At 36.5% G+C, this 22,787-nt stretch overlaps 1 protein-coding gene and 1 long non-coding RNA gene across 6 annotated transcripts in view; one reads left to right on the forward strand and one right to left on the reverse strand.

Moving 5' to 3' along the window:
- ATRNL1 (attractin like 1) overlaps positions 1 to 22,787 on the forward strand; it is a 931,221-nt gene that overhangs the window by 817,078 nt on the left and 91,356 nt on the right. For 2 of the 4 annotated variants that reach the window (XR_013161757.1, XR_013161758.1), the window contains exon 29: positions 1,379 to 1,437. The exons of the other annotated variants lie outside the window; for them this stretch is intronic. The gene's annotated coding sequence lies outside the window, so the exon portion shown is untranslated. The remainder of the gene's footprint in view (positions 1 to 1,378; positions 1,438 to 22,787) is intronic. 4 annotated transcript variants of the gene reach the window in all.
- LOC143654321 (uncharacterized) lies at positions 2,300 to 20,352 on the reverse strand. 2 transcript variants are annotated; one of them, XR_013161760.1, is made up of 4 exons: positions 19,976 to 20,352; positions 18,208 to 18,250; positions 7,892 to 7,966; positions 2,300 to 2,550 (listed from the first exon to the last, which is right to left on the reverse strand). It is a non-coding gene; the product is annotated as an uncharacterized LOC143654321 (long non-coding RNA). The 2 variants fall into 2 exon arrangements; XR_013161759.1 differs by lacking the exon at positions 18,208 to 18,250.

A 22,787-nucleotide genomic window follows, 5' to 3' on the forward strand; every position in this document is an offset into this window, starting at 1 on the left:
ATGCACTCTTCATTGCCATGGACAAAAGCATTTAAGAGAAGAATGAGTTTGGGGAAGCAGGGAAGGCAGAAACCCCATATGAGCATTGTGGTTTTCGTTCAGAAACTCAATTTTAGCACTAACATACTAGTGAATCGGAAACATGCACGTGCTAGTTTTTTCAAGTCTTTTCAGTAGCACTGGTGACTTTTTTTTTAATTTAAAATATGTATTGTCTTTATACTATTTTATGCCCTTTCTACCAGCAAGTATTTCAGTAACATTTAGCAGTTAATGATTAGACACTGCCCCTTTAGCACCTGTCTGAAATGTGCAAAGTCCCTTCCATGACTCTCATTTTATTAGAAGTCCAAAAGGAAACTGCAGATTCATCCCTTAGAATACCCTGTGCACTACTCTTTTTTTTTTTAATGTAATAAATTTAGTTACTTGTGAGCAATTCTTCCCCTAGGTGGCTCAGAAGAATAAAAACAAAAGGTATTAAATAGGTTTTGTGGCTTTCCTGGAGCTGGTCTAATTAGATTACTTGGTCTCCCATCCCATAAGACCTACTGCTTCAATCTTGTCTTTCCTATGAGCAACCACTGCCAACCATGCATGCCAGACTTTGTTTGGCTGTATGTGAAGATTAATGCTGTTGACATATGTTCACTGTGAAGACACTCTCTTCTGACCTGAAAGTGGTTGAAAGACTAGCATCCCCACAAAAACAAGCATATTAAGTCACAGTGCTACATGATACCAAACAACAGAGTATGTCTCCAATCACCCTGGACAGCACGGTCCCAAAGCATGTTAGAGTCACATTAAGATGAAATGTGGATAAAGTAAATAGAGCTCTTCAAAAGCATAAATTGAAAATCATAATGATTGCTGTCATTTTGTGATGGGAGATTACGAATTTCATAGTTTATGGATTGATCCTAGTGAGAAAGGGATTAGCTTTCCTCACTGGATTAAAATTCCCATTGGTGCAAATGTCTGCTGCCCCCAAAAGGAAGCTATATGTTTTAACTAAAAGCAGAATTTTACCATGACCTTGTCTGGTGTATTATTGTCTCTACCATTACCCAAAATAATACTACTAGAAAGTCCAAGTTTTTGAAATTTTCTATTTTAGGTTTAGAATTTTGGGCAGAATGACTATATTATTTTTTAACAATCTAGAAATATTTTATTATGTTAAAAACAGGGCTCTACCTTCAGCGTCATTGTTGCCTGTCTTGTTTGTAATGATAACAAAAACAAATCTTTGATTTAATTAAATGAAAAGGGGAGGGAGAAAACAAACTAGTAAGTCTGAGATTTATATATATATATATTCACTGATTAATCCTCAATGAATCAATGAAGTCACTATACATTTCCCCTTTTACAGGTTAAAAAACTGAAATGCAGAGAGATTAAATGATTTGTCCAGAGCCATACAGCTAATGAGTAAGTGAACCAGAATTCAAGCCCAGGTACATCTAGATACCAGGCTGTGGGACTCTTCCCCATCACTTCTCTTGATAAAAATACAACCTTTAGAGAGACTTATTGCTGGACAATGCTTAAATCCAGAGTCAAGGAGAAAGGACTTAGAGGGCTCTAGGTTAAGCATTGGGCATAAGAGGTCAAGGTGAACAGATTTATAGTTTCTGGTGGTAACTATAAATATAGTTATAGTTAAATTATAAATTATAGATAAATAGTTCTATATTTGCACACGTATTTTGCATATATTTTAAAATGTGAATATATATGTGCCATAACACATTTGCTAATGAAATTAGATTCAATGTGTGGCACAGCAATGGGGGCATGTAATCATCAAAAGAGAACTTAAGCTTGAATGTGTGTACTGTGGGCTTGAAATCACAAACCTTGAGATCTAGAGCCAGCTCTGCCACTGACTAGCTGGGCAAGTCTGCTAGTCTCCGAGCTCTAGTTTTCTCATGTATGTAATTATGGGAATGGGTTAGATGCATTTTACCCTAAGATGCATTTTACTCTAACCCCATTGTTCCCTCTGTACCATTCTACTACAACTTATGCTAAATCATACTAGCTCAGGGTGGAGAGGTGGAACCTTATCTTTCCAGCTGCTCAGGACCAGTTAAGAAACTTCATTTTTTAATATATCTCTTGTTAGTAATTTAAAATAATTCGCCCTGCTCCTTGAATTTAAAGATCTCAATAGGTTTATCAATAAAGTCTATTTTCCAAACTTCTCAGCATGTTAAAAAGATGTGGGTAGTTCATATTGTCCCCATTTTTGAAGTGAGTAAAAGGAATCTCACAACACCAGCGAGAGGGAGAAACATTTATGCAATCTCCAAGGCGGACTGTGAACAGCCCCCCCCTCCCCACCTCCCCGGTCTACTGACTTTGTTTTTATTCTTTGTGTAAAACCAGGTTTCTAAAGTTAATTTACATTTTCCAGAAGGCTTTGGAGTTTCTTATCCTTTCAGATTCTTTGTTTTCCTTCTATAACTCTGCCACTGTATCTTCACTCTTCCAGAAACACAGCTGATGATCTAATCTTAGCACTCCCTTTGGTAGAGATGCCTGGAATAAGAAACAGAATTACTGAATTATATCAAAACTTTCTTATACAATTCTGGCATGCTTGCTATCTCTAAACCTCAAATCCAAGAATTGTTTACAGCCAGTGTATGTGTCTTCATGAAAAATAAAGAAAAGTTGGGCACTTTGTAGTAAAATATTCTACAAGATTAAGGACAGAACCCAGGAAACAATAGAGATAAAAACTTGTACATATTTTTAAACAAATATCTGAGATTACTGTTAAAATATGACTCAGTGCCAAAAATTACCTAACATTAAAATGATCCTAAAATTGATAGTAGGAAATATTTAATCTTTTATCCAAAAATAGTTATCATGATTCTTCATTTACTGTCTTTATTAATTCAAGCAATATTTAAAGATGGCCTGCTATGTACCCTGCACTGGATATACCATCATGAAGAAAACAGATAAATCCCTAACCTCACAGAGGTTATAGCATATATGGAGATAAACATGAAAGAAATAAGCAAATGAACTGATAATTCCAAATTGTGTTAAGTGCTACAGAGAAAGAGGAAACAGTGCTATGAGTGATGAAATAAAACTGTTGTTCAATTGCTAAGTTTAATACTTTTCTTTAATAGTAACAAAGCAATAAATAGTCATTAAAATGCTCTTTCCCCTCGCTATCATGTCTCTACAGTATTTGACTTTTGAATATTTCCCACCCTGCTAGAAGATTTCCCCACTTGGAGAAATTGCCCTCTCCAGGGATCATTCGCAGGTACCTTCCTTAGAATCTACTTAGAGATAATGGATGTAGAGTACCTCCCCTCTGCTCATTACTTCATCTGCCCCCTAAATACAGCTAGAATTCCCCAAGGTTTGATCCTTACCCAGCTTCTCATTCATTCCCACTCTCTCCCTGTGGGATCACGCCCTCTCCACTCACTTAGGGAAGCTCCCTAGGCAGCTGACCCCCACCCCTTGGGATCTCCAGCCACCACCTCTCAAGTGCCAAAAAGCAGCATCTGACCTAGGTTTCTTACTGTGTAGTTCTAAAGTCACCCATCCTTTCCCCTTTCCCTTGCCACCACTCCCCATTTCCCAAACCAGCTCTTTTCCCCTGACTTCACTGTTTTTGTAAAGTTCCTTGCAGAGTAGCTCAGGATGATGTCTTGGAGTTAGCATTCCTTTTCCTTTTCCCTTCTTCCTCTCCCCTTACATCCAGGTATTCAGGAAGCTCTGCAGATTTTACCCCTATAGCAGATACAGTAGTCATTTCCAAGATTCTCTTCTTACTCCCTCAAGTTGTCCACAGGCACTAGTGGCCTCTCACCTGGAATGTTGCCAAAGAAAAGCACTCTAATCATACCACTCCCTTTATCATAAGCCTTTGCTGGCTTTTCTCAGTACCCCTGGATCTAAGTCCAGACATTGACTCTATCATCTAAGGCCTTCCTAGGCCTCTCTTCAACTTCCCTTCCAGGTGTAGCACTCACAGAGTCCTGGCATACATCTGTCTGCATGGCACCACTTGTCTAGCCAGAGGCCCTTGGACTTTTATGTTAACCTCTTGGAGCCTCCATTTCCTCGTCTATAAAATAAGGGAGACAGCTAGATAGAATAGCCTAACAATTGCTGCTAAGCCTAATATTCCACACTTATTTTCCCTCCTTAAAATCCATTGGATTTGCTGATTCATGTCTTCATTACCTTATAACATATATCCAAATCATCTAAGTACTTTCTTAACTTTCTTCCCAGGTAGTAAGTTCTCGGAGGGCAGAGGCCATGTCTTATTTTGTCTTTGAATCCTCAGCTGCTGAGGAATTCCTGGTACTGAAAGGTTGCTTGGTAAATAGTAATTGATGAATAAAAGTAGTTATACTTTAATGATAGAACTTCACCAAAAAACATAGAAAAGATATGCCACTACATATCTTTACACTATACAAATGTAAACTTTATTAAAACCATTTTATTTAAGGTGCACGGGTGGTTCAGTGGATAGAATGCCCAACCTTTCATTCAAGAGACTTGGGTTTAATTCCTGGACCATGCACCCGCCCCCCCCCCCAAAAAAAACAACCATTTTATTTAAGTTTGAATGAGCTCAACTGGGTTCCACTTTTTATGACTAGAAAAACAAATTACTAAAAAGAAAAAAACAAAACAAAACAAAAAACAAATTACTTTGAATCTTATGGAATAAATGTCTATAAAATAATTATATTCAGGACAGATCATCTCACAAAATATATCTAGAATATTGAAAATACCAATTGATATTGTAGCCATTATCATTGACATATACTTTTTGCTGTAATTCTATTCTCCACATTTTATTCTTTGAATTCTCATAACCCTATGAGGTGTTTAGTATCACTTTTCTTTCACAGATGAGGAAAATGAACTTTTGGAGGTTAAGTAACCTCCCTACAGCCACATAAGTAATGGAGCCAGAATTTAAAACCAGAAAAGTCTCACACTAAAGTGCTCTTTCCATTTTTTTATGTTTGTTTGTTTGTTTCCTATTGCCAAATACCAACAGCCATTTGCATTGGGAATAGCACACACTTCTTTGTTTATCACGACTATCACTGTGAAATTACATGGCCATGGTCCTCCCATTTGAGACTTTTAAGTGTATTTTTGTGCCACTGTTGATTTAAAAGAAATTGATTGATGTGTAAAGAAAACAAGGAAGAAAATAAGGAACCAGAACCTTAGTAAATATACTTGAAGAATAGTGAACACAGATAATTAAACATGTTGCAGAAGTACATGAAATATCCTAAAACTTAATTCAGATACCTTAGGGATTGAGCCATTATACAAAAACTCACACAAAAAATAAGAAATTATGGACATGAGAATGAGACCACTAGCACTGAAAGTATGGCGAATACATTTTTCTTTTCTCTTTCTCCCACCCCACCTTCATCCCTTTTCATGTATTTCTAGAATTGACTGGTAAATAATTGCTGTGGTCAAACAGAAAAATAGGGAAAAAGCAACTCAACAAATCAGCTTACAAAGCCGAAGGGGAAAATCAAGATTTACTTGGAATGGCAAGCTGCCTTTGAAGAAGCACCACAAAAATAAGGAATTTGTCGGTATGAGTGAAATGGAAAGGGTAAATCAACCCCCCAGTGTTTCTTATGATGGCTGAATCCCATGGTCTACATAAAAGTGCTGATTAGTAATAAGTAATACTTTTAATTGGTCTTGAATTAAATAGTCCTGCTTTGCATAGGTTTGAGGGGATTTCCTGGAAGGCTGCCTTACTTCTTTTAACAAGGATCAATGGGTAATACTGACTATCAGAGAATTTTAGAAATGTTGGAACTTTAGAAAGGTCCTTAGAAATCATGTAGCTCTAAACCACATTTTGCAAAGAAGAAATCCAGAGAGCCCACGAAGGGGAGAAGCTTGTCTAGGGTCATTTGTGTTTATGGCTAAACAGAAGCTAGAAACCAGATCTCTGGATCTCTCATGCTGAGAGGGCCTTTGCCTCTCCCTCATTTATTGTGCCACATTGCAAAGTCTAACCAGAAAATACAATAATAATAATCCACCTTTTATCAATAGGCAGTACTACATACCTCCTGGCACATGGGTCAGAAATGACAGAAGGGAATTCCCTAGACCCAAGAAGAAAAATGAAATGGCTTGAGAAAATAAATCTCCTTGCCAGCAAACTGGGCAAAGGCTAAGAAAATGTGAGTCATGGATTCTGGGAATTCCTTCTTCTCCCATAAATGTTTTTCTGGAGACCATTCCAAATAGCAAATCCTGTGGAAGCATGTTCAAAGTTTGATAAAAATTCCATACTCTACCAATAGCTGATTTGTTCTAAGGACCTACCATTTACTGTCAAACTATGCCATGGTATTTTCCAAAGATATAGTTTAAATATCCATTCATTTATAATGGAAGGTGCAGTGGAAGAACTAGCACCAGCTGTAATACTGTTGTATTACAATACCAAAAAAAAAAAAAAAAAGATAAACCATAATTATAATTACTTTAACTCTTGAAAGCCAGATTGATCTTTCTCTAATGTCTTTTAGGGAATGAGTTTATGGCCCTCTGAAAAATGAACAGTTTCTCTCCTTTTACCTACCTTATTTGCAAATGATCATAACCCATGTAAGTTAAGCAGACATTCCTAACTCATGAGCAGCATATTGGGAGCTGTCATGCTGCTAAAGCACTGAAAAACTTGAAAGATAGTTCATCTTCTTCCTTAAAAACTGGGAGATTCAAATCAGTTCGTAGGACTCCACGAAGGTGGTTTGAAGAACCCCAATGGTTCCGGGTATCATCATTTAGGAGCCTTGGGGAATAGATGAACTCTTATCCCCAAACCTGCTGTCTGATATAATTTAACTGAAACTTAAAGCCCCTAAAAATCTAGATACAGTGACCATACACTCAGTTCCACTTATTCAACAAGCCAGGCAAGGATCATCAAATCAATAACGTGACTGTGCCATCTGCCTTCCCCTTGCTCACCATCATAATGAAAAATGACTCCTTAAGTGTTCTGTGACACAATTAGCTCTGAATGTAGAGCTATAATGGGGAGAGCCTGACTTACATTTGTATTCAAAACTTTAGTGGTAAAATGGGAAGGAAGCTGTTGTCCATATTAATAGATGCATAAAATGAATAAATGGTGTAATTTGACATTACACTATTTATGCATAATATTATACAACTGCAGAAACACAGAGATAGGAAAAAAGGCACTAAAACGACATCCGGTCCACCCAACTGCCTGCAGTCGCAGCTGGTGACCCTGTGTGGAATCGTCTGGACAGACAGACCATTTCTAAAGGCTTCCCAACAAAGTCATGCCTGTAACTTCCTGGACTAATTCATTCTGTTATTTAACATTTTTCTCTGCAATTCGATCTCATTTCTTTTGTTCTCTTTTTTCTTGTTCTTATCCCTCCAGAAATAGAGAACAGCTGATTTTGCTTCCTGTAATAATCCATCACATGATGAAAGGCAGATTTGAAACCATCTCCTAGCCTTCATTAAATTCAGGTTCAACACAGTACTCCCAATCCTTCCATCTTTACCTTGTAGAGTCCTTGTCTCCCAGCTTGGGTCATCTCTTGACTCGGAATGCTCTTCAACCTTCCCAGGAATCATTGGCTCAGGGAACCATGCAATGGAAAGGGGCTCTGGAGGTGATTTGTCCCTCTATTAAGGGACACCTCAGGAGACTTCCTCAGAGTCAAACATTTAATACAAGGCAGAGCTAGTGCTAGAACCCAGGGACCTCTCCCATTGTTAGTTTCTCAATAACTAATCTCTCTTTTAAAATCCATTGCTCTCCACTGCTGGTAACCTCCCCACTTACCCTTCAGTAGGACTCCTCTGTCCTTCCCTGACTTTTTCTGCCATCCTGCATTTTGTTCATACGCCAACTGTTTTTCTTGCACAAGAAAAAGGAAACGTTTCCATTAGTTTCTTTGAATGTTTCAAGGTCATCTTGAAATGTAATCCTATCCTTCTCAATGCTGTTCTTATACCCAAAGCCCATTGATGTTATCTGCAAATTTTATGAGTTTAGGGAGATGTTAAATGGCACACAGCACTGGATTCAAAAGTGACTTTTAAAACACCACTTGTTATGAATGTACCATACATACCTCTGTTCCTTTGCATGTACAAGCCCCTCTGTTTGTACTGTCCCTACCATCACCCCCAGGCATTCACCTCCCCTTTTCTACCAAGAGAATTTATAACTCTAGGGCTGCCTCCTCTGAAGCGTTTTCCTATCTCTACCCACCCATAGGCTGTCACTGTGGGTTTTTTAATTTACCATTTAAAAAAACTTCTTGTTATACTGTCTCCTTTCTACCTGTCTTAGTTTTCCAGGGCTGCCATAGCAAAGTACCACAAACTGGATGCCTTAAAACATCCAGAACTTATTGTCTCAATGTTCTGGAGCTTAGAAGTCCAAATCAAGATCTAGGCAAGGGCAGGCTTCTTCCTCTGAAGTCTGTAGAATTCTGGCAGTGGTTTGCTGGCAATCCATGGCAATCTCTGCCCCTGTCACTTGGTTGTCTTCTCTCTCTGTCCGCCTCCTCCCCTTGTGTCCAAATGTTTCTCTCCTTATCAGGATACCGATCATATTGGATCAGGGCTCACCCTTATCTGTTTTGGCCTCATCCTAACTAATAACATCTGCAAAGAGCCTATTTCCAAAAAGAATTCACAGTCACAAGACTGCAGGTTAGGACTGGAACGTATATTATGGGGAGACACAATTCAATCACCCCAGCAAACTAAGGGCAAGGATTTTCTCCTTATTTATCATTAGCTCCCCAGGGGATAAATGGTGACTTACACAAAATAGAAACTCAACATTTTTGCTTAATTGCTTTCCTCCTTTCTCTTACTTGCTTGTCCCTGTTGGTGCTTATGTTCCAGAGTCCAAACTTAAACTAACAATGAACTTATACTTTTCTACTGCATTTTGTCATGTTCTTCTTTTATGCCCCTTACTGTAAATTAAGTCTAGATACTTCTCAGATTTTAAAATGGAAAACATTATAATTTCTAGCTTAGAATTTGGTTTATGAAGTAGAATTTAAAACTTCACTGAGGCTAAAACAATTGATTCCTTGCTACTGACTGTGGCTGTTCTTTTTGGCCTGATCCTAGAGACCTGTTTGTCACAAGTCATGTTAATTGTTTTGCAGTATGGAATTTTCTTCTAACTTTAACAGATTTCTTTGGGTCTTCTGCTGTTTTTTCCACATATAAAAATATCATTTGATGGTTTGAATATTCCTAAGATTATTGTTTGATCATCTCTAAAATCATCCATTATTGTATTCTTAAAAGTGAATGGGGTGGGCCATGGTGGCTCAGCAGGCAGAGTTCTCGCCTGCCATGCCGGAAACCCGGGTTCGATTCCTGGTGCCTGCCCATGAAAAGAAAAGAAAACGTGAATGATTCACTGGATCTTCTTCATTCTTGGTGTTTTCAGCAGGATCAGAGTCCCTACCACTTTTCTGAACAGTCTCTTTAGTGGCCTAGTTGTGAGTCACCAGGCCTGCTTCCTCTTGCTTAGACCATGAATTTATAGCCTCTTCTAATTTCTGCTTGGCTACCTGGCTTTTATACTTTGTTGCAGATTTTTAGATCACAGTTTTTCTTTAAGACTGAGAGTTTTTAAATACTGAAAATTTCTTCATTTTAAGCATTATTTGTTACTAGCCTTTTCTCTTACATGTAAAAACAACTCAGTCTTTTAAAACCATTGCAGTTTATGCTCTGTCTCTCTTTATATTGTCGAGGGATCACTTTGGACCTTGTATTAATATTTTTGACTTTCCCTAAAGCCTCAGAATCATTGTCTTTTCCTGGACTTCTTAGATGGCCTATAATTTTTGTAGGACACTTGAAGTTCCATTTTCATTCTCTGTGTAGCTCTTGTCTGTGCATCTGTACTTCCTCTCAACCTCTGTCCTCCATTTGTATTAAAAATATTTCTCAGAAATGCAAATTAAAACAACACTGAGATTCCATTTCTTACCTCATCACATTAGTGAAAATTTTAAAGTACACTTTGTGGTGAGAATACAAACTGGTGAACTTCACTGAAGGGGTATTTGATGATACCTAACAAAACTATGCAAGGCACACTTTGACCCAGCATCCTACTTCTAAGACTCTACGCTGAAGATATACGTCTAACAAAATGAAAATACATATGTATTTGGTTATTCATTTCATCATTGTTTGTAATCACAAAATATTGGGAACAACCTAAATGCCAAAATATAAGAAAGTAGTAAAATAAGTTATGGTGTATCCACAAATGGAGTAATATGCAACAGTAAAATGAATGAGGATGATCTCTATAAACCTTTGTGAACTTACATCCAAGATATATTGTTAAGTTAAAAAAAGTAAAGTGCAAAAAAGTATCTAGAGTATGCTATCTTTCATGTAAGAAAGAAGAGGACTTTTACAATCAGTCCTGTTGCTCAACCTATATCCCTTCTAATCCCATCCAATTACCCAAAATCTAGCCTATTATAAGAATTCAGAAATGGATAGCACAATACTACCTAACTATAATACAATAATGTTAGTGCACAGAATGAAGCTGAATGTGAGAATGATGCAGGGGGGAGGGCTGGAGGCACAAATGAAATCAGAAGGAAAGATAGGTGATAAAGACTGAGATGGTATAATCTAGGAATGCCTAGAGTGTATAATGATAGTGACTAAATGTACAAAGTTGAAAATGTTTTTGCATGAGGAAGAACAAAAGAATGTCAATACTGCAGGATGTTGGAAATGGAAGGTAGTTCATATTTTAAACTTTAACTTTTATGTGAGCAAAAAATGTTTATCTGGTACAAAATTTATATTTTGACTGGTGCATTTCCTAATATAACTTATGTGGACAGTTTAATTGAACACCATAAGTACATGGAATTTTGAGTAGGGCATTAGATCTTGTAGATTTGTCCAGAGTAATGTCCTGATAAATCCCAGAATGATTTGCACAGTGAATAAAAAAATATTTGCAAAGTCTCCTTGGAGGAATGGCAAGAAAGGGGGAAAATTCAACTTTCCCATGTGGAAAATTCCTGATATTCTCACAAGCACTGGGGACAACCAAAGCAATAGACTGAGCCCTCAATCTTGGGTTTGTTCATATGAAACTTATCCCCACAAAGGATAGGCTAAGCCTACTTAAAATTAGGCCTAAGAGTCACCCCCAGAGAACCTCTTTTGTTGTTCAGATGTGGCCTCTCTCTCTCAGGCAATACAACAAGCAAACTCACTGCCCTCCCCTTCTCTATGTGGGACATGACTCCCAGGGGTATAAACCTCCCTGGTAATGTGGGACAGAATTCCTAGAATGAGCTGGGACTCAGCATCAAGGGTTTGAGTAAACCTTCTCAACCAAAAGGGGGAAGAGAGAAATGAGACTAAATAAAGTGTCAGTGGTTGAGAGATTTCAAACAGAGTCAAGAGGCTCTCCTGGAGGTTATTCTTACACATTATACAGATATCACCTTTTTAGTTAAGGTATGTTGGAGAGGCTGGAGGGAAGTGCCTGAAAATGTAGAGCTGTGTTCCAGTAGCCATGTTTCTTGGAGATGATTGTATAATGATATAGTTTTCACAGTGTGACAGTGTGATTGTGAAAACCTCATGTCTGATGCTCCTATTATCTATGGCACAGACAGATGAGTAAAACATATGATTAAAAATAAATAAATAATAGGGGGAACAAATGTTAATATAAATTTAGTAGATTGAAATGCTAATGATCAATGAAAGGGAATGTTAAGGGGTATAGAAAAAAATAAGGGAAAGAAAGGCTAAAATATATTGGGTAGATGGAAATGCTAGCAGTCAATGAGAGGGAGGGGTAGGGGTATGGTATGTATGAGCTTTTTTATTTTTTCTTCTTATTTCTTTTTCTGAATTGATGCAAATATTTTAAGAAGTGATCATGGTGATGAATATACAATTATGTGATGATATTGTGAGTCATTGATTATATACCAAGAATGGAATGATCATATGATAAGAATGTTTGTGTTTATATGTTGTTATGTTTAAAAATAAATAAACAAATAACAAGCAAAGCTTGGAACGAGACACAGGCCTACAAAGACAGGGAAACACAGCATACTGCACTCATGCTGGCAGACCCTCCTGATGGGAGGGCTGAAGCTCAAGAAAATCTCTGTCTTAACACCAGCTGGTTAAAAAATCAAGAAACAGACTTCTTAGGGAATAAATTCCAGAGTTAGAATTTTAAAATATTAAATGTACAGTGTGTAGCAAAAGAATATAAAACAAGCATAGAAACAAGCAATGATGTCCTATCCAAAGGAAGAGGATAAAAATCCAGAAAACACCGATGAAGAAAACTAGAATGTGGGCATACTGAGTAAACCCTTTAAAAAAATACTCAAGGATATGAAGGACAATACAATAGAGAACTAAAGGATATCAGGAAAACAATAAGCAAAATGAAACTCTCAATAAAGAAATTTTTAAAAGAACCAAACAGAACTACTGGAGTTGAAGACCACAAGAACTGAAATGAAAAATTCTTGGGAGTTTCTAGAGCAGACTGGAGCTGGCAGAAGAAAGAATCATATACTTGAAGACAAAACATTTGAAATGAGTCAGGCTGAGGAACAGAAAGAAAACAAATTATTAAAAGCAAAAATAGCCTAAGGCATCTCTGGGATGCCATCAAGTGTACCAATGTATACATTATAGTAATCCAAGAAGGAGAAGAAAGAAAGGGCCAGAGGAATATATTAAGAAATAATAACAGAGAACTTCCCAAGCTTAGCTATAAACATGAATATGCACATCCAAGAATCCCAGAGAATATCAAAGAAGATAAAAATGAAGAAAAAAACACATGCATAATATATTGATCACACTAACAAACACAAAAGACAAGAGAAAAGCAATATGGTACATACAAGGGAGTCTCAATTTGATTTTAAAAAGTTTTTCATCAGAAACCATGGAGGCAAGAAGGCAGTGGGTTGAAATACTTAAGAAAACAATAGCCAGTCAATAATTTTATATCCAGAGAGAATTTCTTTCAAAATTGAGGGAGAGATTAAGACATTCTCAGATAAACAAAAGCTGAGGGAGTTTATCACCACTGGGTCTACCCTATAAGTAGTACTAAAGGGAGTTTTTCAGACTGAACAAAAAAGCAAAGTAGATGTACTTTAAAGCAGCATAAAGAATTAAAGACCTTCAGTAAAGGTAACTTCTTGGGTAATTATAAATGCCAATATTATTGTAGTGTATTCTTTGGTATATAACTCCACTTCTTAGTTCCCACAGTGCTAAAATGAAAATATATAAAAAGTAATGATAAATCTATTGTTCTGGACATACAAAGATGTAAATGGTAAAAAAAAAAATTTTAAATGCTGGGGGCACAAAGGCGCTATAGGAAGAATATATGCATGTGCTATTAAGTTAAATTGGTATTGAACAAATATGATTGTTATTAATTTAGAATGTTAAATTTTAAGCCCATGGAAAATAGATGAAAAATATGTTCAGATAGAAATAAGAAGGCATTCAATATGGTACAACACAAAAAAATCAAATAAATGTAAAAGAAGGTATTAGTGGAAGTGAAAGACAAAAAGGGTATAAAACATGCAAAGGCTAAATTGCAAAACAGCTGAAGAAAGTTTGTACTATCAGTAGTAACTAAATGTAAATGGATTAAACTCTCCAGTCAAACAGCAGAGATAAGCAGAATGGATAAAAAAGCCTAATCCAACTATATGTTGTCTGCAAAAAAACTCACTTTAAATTAAAATATACAAGTAGGTTGAAGGTGAAAGGATGGAAAAAATATATAACACGCAAGTAGTAACCCAGAGAGAGCTGGGGTAGCTATACTAATATCATATAATAAGTCATTAAGTCAAAAACTGTTATGAGGGACAAAGACATTCATTATATACTAACAAAGTGGACAATTCAACAAGAAGATGCAATAATTATGATTATATATACTCCTAAAAGTACAGCACAAAATATATCCAGTAAATACTGACACAGTTGAAGGGAGAAGTTGATGGTTCTACATTAATAACAGGAGACTTTAATATACCACTTTCAATAATGGATTATCATTTAGTCAGAAGATCAATAAGAATACATAAGTCTTGAATGATACTCTAAACCAACTAGACTTAACAGACATATTTAGAACACTTCAACCAGCAAAAACCAAATACATATTCTTCTTGAGTACGCATGGATCTTCTCCAGGATGGATCATATCTTAGATCACAAAACAAGTCTCAATAAATTAAAAAACATTGAAATCATACGATGTATATTCTCCAACAATAAGGGAATCAAGCTAGTATTGATAATAGAGGGAGAAACAGAAATTTCATAAATATCTGGAAATTAAACAACACACTCTTAAACAACCAATCACTTAAAGAGGAAAACAGAAGAAAAATTGGGAAATATCTTGAGGTGAATGGAAATGAAATTATAATATACAAAAACTTACGGAATTCAGTGAAGGCAGTGCTGAGTGGGAAATTTATAGCTCTGCTTACATTGTAAAAGAAGAAAAATTTCAAATCAGAGCCCTAACCTTGAAACTGGAAGAAATAGAAAAAAGAAGAATAAACTAAAACCAAAGTGAGCAGAAGGAAGGAAATAAAGGTTTTAGCAGAGATAAATGAAATAGAAAGCAAGAGCACATTAGAGAGAATCAACAAAACCAAAAGTTAGTTTTTTGAAAAGATCAATAAATAGCAAACCTTTATCTAGAATGGCAGAAAAAAAAGAGGATGCAAATAACTAAAATCAGAACTGGAAAGGGGGGCATTTCTACTAAAACTGTAGAAATATAAAGGATTATAAGAGGATACTATGAACAACTGTCCACCAATAAATTAGATAACCAAATGAAATTGACAAATTTGTAGAAACACACAAACAGCCTATATTGATTTAAGAAAAAATAGAAGATCTCAACAAACCATTTGCTAGTAAAGAGATTGAAACAATAATAAAAGCCCTCCCAACTAAGAAAAACCCAGGACCGGTGGCTTCACAGAGGAATTTGATTTAAAAGACAAACAAACAGAAAACACTATAATAGAGTTTGGGCCTCTGAATTACAAATGTCACTTCTATTATAGATTTTTAATCGATTGAGAAAATATTTTCGGTAGACTGCGTAAGTGCCCAAATGAGCAAAGACATGCATGCAAAAATCAATCAATCAAAAAAAAAAAAAAAACCACTATTATGGCGTATGCTCACCATGAGCATTTGTTCTTCTGTTTTCTCATGTAATCTTGCAAAAAGTCTGTGAGGTATTTCCTGTGGGGTTACTACTACCCCGGTTTTGTAAATTAGAGAAATTGAGGTTCAAAAACTTACCAATAAATACAGAGCTAAGAGCTGACAGGACCGGGATTTGAACCCAGTTTTGTAGAACTCCAAATTTAATGCCTTTAATCCCCAAACTCTAATGCTACCCGCCTGGAGAATTATTAAATGTAGCGTAGAAAACTAAGAAGGGAAAAAGACACTTACATGAAATATGTTAAGCTTACATTTAATTTGCTGTGCACCAAGAGCCATTAATTGTATACTTTGGGTTGATTGTATGGTGTGTGAAGAAAACTGTTTCTGAACGAGAGAGAGAGAATGGGGGCGGGGAGACAGAAAGAGAGAGAGAGAGAGAAGCTACAAGGGATTTTAGAGCATGGTTTAGAGGTCAAACTTGTCTCTTAGATTCAACCCTAAGGCTTCACCTGGCTGATACACATCCATCTCTGTGTCTTGTAATTGTTACCAGTAGCTTAAAAAAGGCACAGATATCAGTTTAGGAAATCCTGGGAATTTCAGGCCTTCTTTGACTAATTTGTCCAATCAATAACATGCTAATGAAAAAAAAAATCCAATCTCTTGCCGTAATAAACTAAGTTTTGACCACAAAAATAAATGTAACTGCCTTTCTGAAAGGAAATATTTTTCCTTTTAAAAATTTATTAGTGTTAAACTGATAGAATGAGGATTATCAGAAATTGTAATGGAAAGTTAGCTGCTTTGTAAAATTAATTGCATTGTTGTATTTCTTACAACAATAGATTTCAGTACTGTCACTTGTCAGTTTTAATGACATTTGGTGACACATGTAGGAATATCAATCTACTAGCAGCTTAAGCAATATTATCTCTCTCATGGATAATCAGAAGAAGCTTCCATTTATTTACAGTCTTTAGTAGGAAAAGAATGGTAAGAGACAAGGTCAAATCCTGCTTACTGGAAGCTGCAGTCTGGCAGGCTGCTTGAGATTCCTGGTGTGATTTTACTTACTGAACTGCCCCTCTTTCCTCTCTTCCAATCAGTATCATTAACATAACAGGATCAGACAACTAGAGTTCATCTTGTCCAGCCCCCTGTCTTATGCAACTTATCTTTCATATTTTTTTGACATCTCCAAAGATTGAGATTACATAGGTTCTCACAGTAATATCCAGATCTTAATTTCCTTCTAGTATTTGCAATATGGCTTCTGTGTGGTTGATTCTTATATAAGCATACTAGCTTATACATTGAATTGGCTGCTGCCTCCTTCAAACAGTTACCTTGTAATGTTAAATCTACTTATTCAGGAACTAAGATATGAATCTTAGTATTTTAGAAATAGAGAGGATTCTGGGACGTACAGCTTTCTTTTGTTCCAGCCCCTTCTCTTTCACCTCTTCACAGCTAACCTTCGTGTATTTAGTGTCTCCTGCCACTATTTTCATTTACCCACCCCACTCCCAGCCCACTGTAATTTTACTGGAACACCCTCTTCTCTATTAAAATGCTCCTTCAGAGGTCACCAGTGACCTCCATACCTCCAAATGGGGACGATTTGATAAACTCTTGTTTTCCATACACTGGGTACTCCATGCAGGTGAGGACCATCTGTCATTATCATGGTTCCCCCATGCCCAGCACAGTGCCTAACATAACAGAGCCAACACTTAGCTGAATGGATTAACACACGCATGAATCTATTCTGCCCCTCTAATTTTACACACACACAAACAGAAGCTCTAGAGAAAGTGTGATTTGTTCAAGGTCAAACAGCTCATTATTAATAGAACCAGCACATGACCCTAACTCCCAGGTCAATTGGTTTCACAGTGTTATACTGACATTGCTCAAAATAAGTTTTGGCTTCTTCTTTTGGATTGCTTTCAAAGCCCAAGTACATTTTCTTGCATGTTCTTGGTGACAAATCTTTATTCTTTTGATTGGTGCTATTGATATTTGGAATCATTCGAAAGTTACCAGGGGGCCAGCCACGGTGGCTCAGCAGATAGAGTTCTCGCTTGCCATGCCTGAGACCTGGGTTCGATTCCCAGTGCCTGCCCATGTTAAAAAAAAAAAAAAGAAAGTTACCAGGAGCCTCTGTGATCTGGTCTCAAACCACCATTCTCCAATACTACCGCGACCTGCATATCCCCAGCTCAACAGAAAAAGAAGACACGTGTTTCTCGTACACAGTGTGATGTCCCCAGCTTTAGGCCTTTATTATTTTCCTTCTGCTACCTATGTCCTTCCTTTTTCATTCCCCAAATGCCCAAATTCTACCCACACCAGTTCATGTTTTCTCCAAAACCAGGGTATTACTTAGAAAGACAGAGGGAGGAAGGAAATGAACACTGATCAAAATGGTACTTTCACAACATCTTACATCATTTTATCTCACTAAATGTATGCCAGAAGGTACACAGGAACTTGAAGTACTATAAAGAAAAAAGTCAAGACAATGAGAAGAGGTAAAAGGAAGATATTGCACAAAATCTGTGAACATGTGTGAATGAACTGTCCAGTCCAGTTTTAGCCTGAAGGATTTAAGTTCCCATAATGGGAGCAGTGTCAGTCAGGCTTCGGAGTAATATGCAAAAAATTACCCAGTGAGGTGATTGACTCTGCTCTCAATTGTAGCAGCCAGGAATCACCAACATTTGTGGGAACTAGCTATGTGAGATTGGTAGTCGGGTGTTCATATGTGCACGTGTGTGTGTGAGCGTGTGTCCACAGACACAGGTGCAGAGAACTAGGGAAATGGAAGAGGGTGAGGGAAATTGGGATATTTCTTCCACTCACCTCATCTCCTTCAACCAACTCAAACATCTGCTAGTTCTTCCCCCTGTAAATCATGTGTGTTTATGCTTTATGTTTTATTGGTTGGTTTTCTGTTTATAAAATAATGCTCATTCATTTTAGAAAATTTGGAAAGAAATCACCAAAATCTTATAGCCCAGATATTTTTTTTAAAGCCATATTTCATTTCAGGACTATGTCTAGATATATTTAGACCTTTTTCTTTTTTCATGAATGCCATCATTTTTATGAAGTTTGTATCCTGCTTTTCCACTGAATGTTATATAATGAGTATTTCTCTGTGTCATTAAAAATTCTTTAGAAACATAATTTTAATGGCTGCATAATATTGCAGTATATGAATGTATCATAAACTTCTTAATTATCCTCCTCTTGTTGGCTACTTATGTCATTACCAGGCTTTTTGTACAATATTTGGGTTTTGCTTTTTCTCAGTATTATAAATTATGTTGTGATAAAGGTTCTCACTCAAAACTTTGGCCCACATTTCTAAGTATTTCCTTAGGATGCATTGCTCATTCTGCAAATGCTAGGTATGGACTTTTTAAGGTTTTCAGTACATATTGATGAATTGCTTTTCAAGAAAATTTTACCAATTTATTCAGCAAGCTGAAGTAGTTTAAACGGCATCAAAGCCACTGTAGTAAATTATGGTCCCATTCCCCCTCCTTAATGAAATGCCCTTGGGACATAGGGAGTCAGATTTCACAATGGAGGTGTTAGTTGAATTTGACCAGCTACAGGACCCTACGTTCAGAAAAATTTCTGCAGAGTTTTAGTAGAGAAAGTGTATAGTAGAATTCATCTGAAATTAAGACAAGATCACCCTTTATTTTATGAAGGACCTGGTATTAGAGTGTAATACTACTATACAATATATATATATATCACACATGGCAGTAGGCAGTTTATTTTTTATTTACACTCTACCTATATTTTGAGGCATTGACCATGGCAGAACCCAATTGTGCCTGATGGGACTGTTCTCTGAGCTGCCCTGCCTGCATAACTGAGTAACCAGATTCCAAAGCAGAGATTACACACACACACATACATATATGCATGTTCAGTGTGACCTAACTAAGCCAGCTCTACTTGATTAATGATAATATCATGGGGTATCTTTATACCTCAAGCTTTTATGAAAGGCAGTAAAACATAAAAATGGTTAAGATCATGGACTCTGGAGCCAGACTGCTTGAGGTTTAATTCCTCAGGCTACCATTTAATAACTGTGTGATCTTAGACAAGTTACTTAATCTATCTGTGCCGTATTTCTCTTTTCTGTAAATTGAGGATAATAATAGTCCTTTCTTTTAAATTGTCATGAAGAGTAGTTAAAACCTATAATGAAGCACAGTATCTGGCCCATAGTAGGTACTTTGTAAGAATTTCCTATTTTTATTTCAAGTTAGTAAGAGTAGACTTCAACAAAGGAAGTAATATTACATGCAATAAAAGTATTCTAAAGCATTTGCTTGAGCTTTGAGCATAAAAGGAAATTGCTTTTTCAACTAGGTTTACAAGAAAATTCTAGTCCTGCTCTTGAAGTTTCCTATGATCACTGTACTTAGTAAACGATCACATCTCTCAGAAACATTTTAAAATAGTACCTTATCCTGGAGACAAGGACCATTAGCATTACCACCCCTTTTACACCAAGAGAAGAGGTTCGCTTTAACACCAGCTATTTTTTAAAAATCTTGCCCTATATGTTCTGTCCAAAATGGAGAATTTCCAAAATTCATACCTAAAAACCATGGAGCTTCCCCATCATCTCACAACCCAGAAATGACAATAACAACAGCAACAGTAAAAGGCATACATCCTTCAGAGCTGTTTTTAGCCATAGCCTTTCTCCTGGATTCATGTAGACAGATCTCACTGATAGACCAAGGTTGTGCGTGTGTGTCTATGATTTAACATTACCCGCTCTGGAAAGACTTGGTCAGATGCTTCATAGAACTTGGATTTCTCTGACAATGAACTATTTGAAATCTAATTCCACTGAATAATTCTGATGAGCAAGTGAACTAAATGAAAATGCCTCCAAGTAAAGGAACTATTCAAAGAATCAGGAATTGCTTGACCGTCAGAAATTGGGCCATGGACTTACAGCTCTACAAACTCATCATGGATAATTGAAGGTCATAATCCTCTAAAGGTCTTTATTTGAATATTTGGAAATATTATGAAAATAAACTGAGTCAACTAAATAAGAATAAATATAGCTAAACTAAACAGTGTAAATCTTCAAAAGAAGAACCCTAATTTAAAAAGATATATTGTGCTTCCTGGACTCTACCATCCAGGTTGTTTTCAGTATTTTGCCATTGGGAAAATACAACTGTTTCTAATTAAATAATTTAAACTCCAGTGCGGGAATTTAAGGATGGGTTCCCCCCATTTTTCTCTTGCTACTTGTTTTGGGGATAAAGCAGTGCAAACTCTTCAAACGCCAATCAAATTTATCATCCTGTGCCTTTTGATGACATCCATCTGTTTATCTAAGAAGCCATTAAAGACTTATTGAGTTACAGCATTGTGGAGAAAATTGGGTTATCATCCACGGTTAAATCCAATTCTTGCATCTGCCATCTTTTCAGTTTATGTGGGATATTCTGAAATTGCTCTGACTTGCAGCCCTGCACTACAAGAATACATTTGCTTCAAAGCCTTTTTATGTCATTTCTAGAGAATTTCTAATACCTGAGCAATTTGTGGTTCAGGAAAATGTTGACAGAAAGATGTCAGTGCTTCCTTTTGTTAAAAGTTCAGAAGCCTAATAGGTACTTTGCCAGCTTAAAAGTCTTATTCAAAAGTGGTTACTGTTCAATTACTAGGTTTGTATTTAGATGAGCCTATCCAAAGAAAAATTCTACTCGAGGTCAAAAAGGTAGAATTGTGTTAATCAGAACATAAAGATAAATTATTATCAAGGTAAAATTCAAAAGGACAAAAAAAAAGTGAGAGTTCATCATAAATTGTGTTAAATAAATACCCGCAGGCAAACTGATAAGACACAAAGCACCCAATCTTGCTAAAGAATGACTAGGTAGGAGTTCAGTGCTTATCTCATAAGTCAAGCAGCTTAAGCAATGCTAAAAGTCATGTTTTCTAAGCTGGCTGAAGAGGCAGCAGACTGTGTGAAGGAAACTAATTGAAATAAAGTGAATATTTGCAGTTTCCTGGAGATACTGTTATATCCTGACTGCAGGAACCCCAGAGAAAGAGCAATCATAAATCAGACAGATGCTTCAGTTTGCCAGTTTTTCTAGCATTTGTCAGAAAAATAATGAAGAACCCATGAGTAAAACATTTCCTTGGTTTGTTTATGTAAATCAGGCCAGATTTCTGGGAAGCCTAGATTTTCTGAGAATCTTCAAGGATTACAGCATAGCTACTCTTCTTTAAAATCTGGCTGGACACACTATTTATTTGCCACTTATGGAGATCCTTCCGATCATATTTCAGTGTTCTTTCACTGTTTTCCTCATTGTAAGATAAGAGCCCTGAAATGGAAGACACTAACCATGTAACAGCTGAGCATAATCAATTGAGACCTATATGTCAGACATGAGTTTTATTTAGTTGGTTTCAGAAAGATATTCTTTTGTGTTCCTACCTGTTTGCTTGCCTGTGACCTTCAAATAACTTTGTCCGTGCTGTTAGCAAAGATGCTGCTTTTGTACATCATTGGAGATGCTAATCTCTAGTGCTAAAGATACTAAAGAATGAGAGCTATTGTCAAGACAAGATCACCAGGATCTAATCCCCAAAAGCAGAAGAGACTCTGGGGAATATTTCATATTTCCACGAAATTAATCAAAAAAGGTGAATTTGAGTAGGACTAATAAATACCCAAGCTCTTCTCAGTGTGAAAAGTTTTGCACTTGATGATTTTTAAAAGTGGTAGCTTTTCTCTTTTCTCCACCCTAGTCTACCCATAAAATACTTTGCCCAATAACTTGCTCATGGATGAAATATTGTGGTGAATAAGTTTATCAGACCCTTTCCTTAAATTAGTTTCTGATTGAGAAAAGAAGGAATGAGCCCATTTAGTCTATAAGGAGAAAAGAAGTCTTGATTTGAGAGACACGTTATTGCTGTAAAGCTAGGAGCTACACTATTGACTATCTATTCACGTACACATTTCGTTAACCTAAATCAACCAAAATAGTGGAAGAAAATATAGGGGCAACTTTGCATTCATTTATTTAAAGACTAGTTACAGAACACCTGTAGACCACTTTCCAACATTATGCCTAATTATTTATTTTAGTATTAAGATAATAAAAATGATATTGAGAACTCTCTACAAATGTTTTCAGTAATTTCACTAATTTATCAGTTAAGAATGTTACTCCAGATACAAATAACTGCTGGAATGGCTAGTAAGTTTCTGAAGATATGGTGGGACTTATGGGGACAGTGGGGGAAAAACAGTGTCAGTGTATGAGTCACAGTAGCAGACTGTAGGTCTGTGGGAATCCCATCTTCCCATCCCCATATTTCCTTCACAGCTCTCCATGCTTTTCGGCTTGGAGGCAGATGTGGTTGCT

Source organism: Tamandua tetradactyla, chromosome 13 (genome assembly GCF_023851605.1).
Source record: "Tamandua tetradactyla isolate mTamTet1 chromosome 13, mTamTet1.pri, whole genome shotgun sequence".
Taxonomy (NCBI): domain Eukaryota; kingdom Metazoa; phylum Chordata; class Mammalia; order Pilosa; family Myrmecophagidae; genus Tamandua; species Tamandua tetradactyla.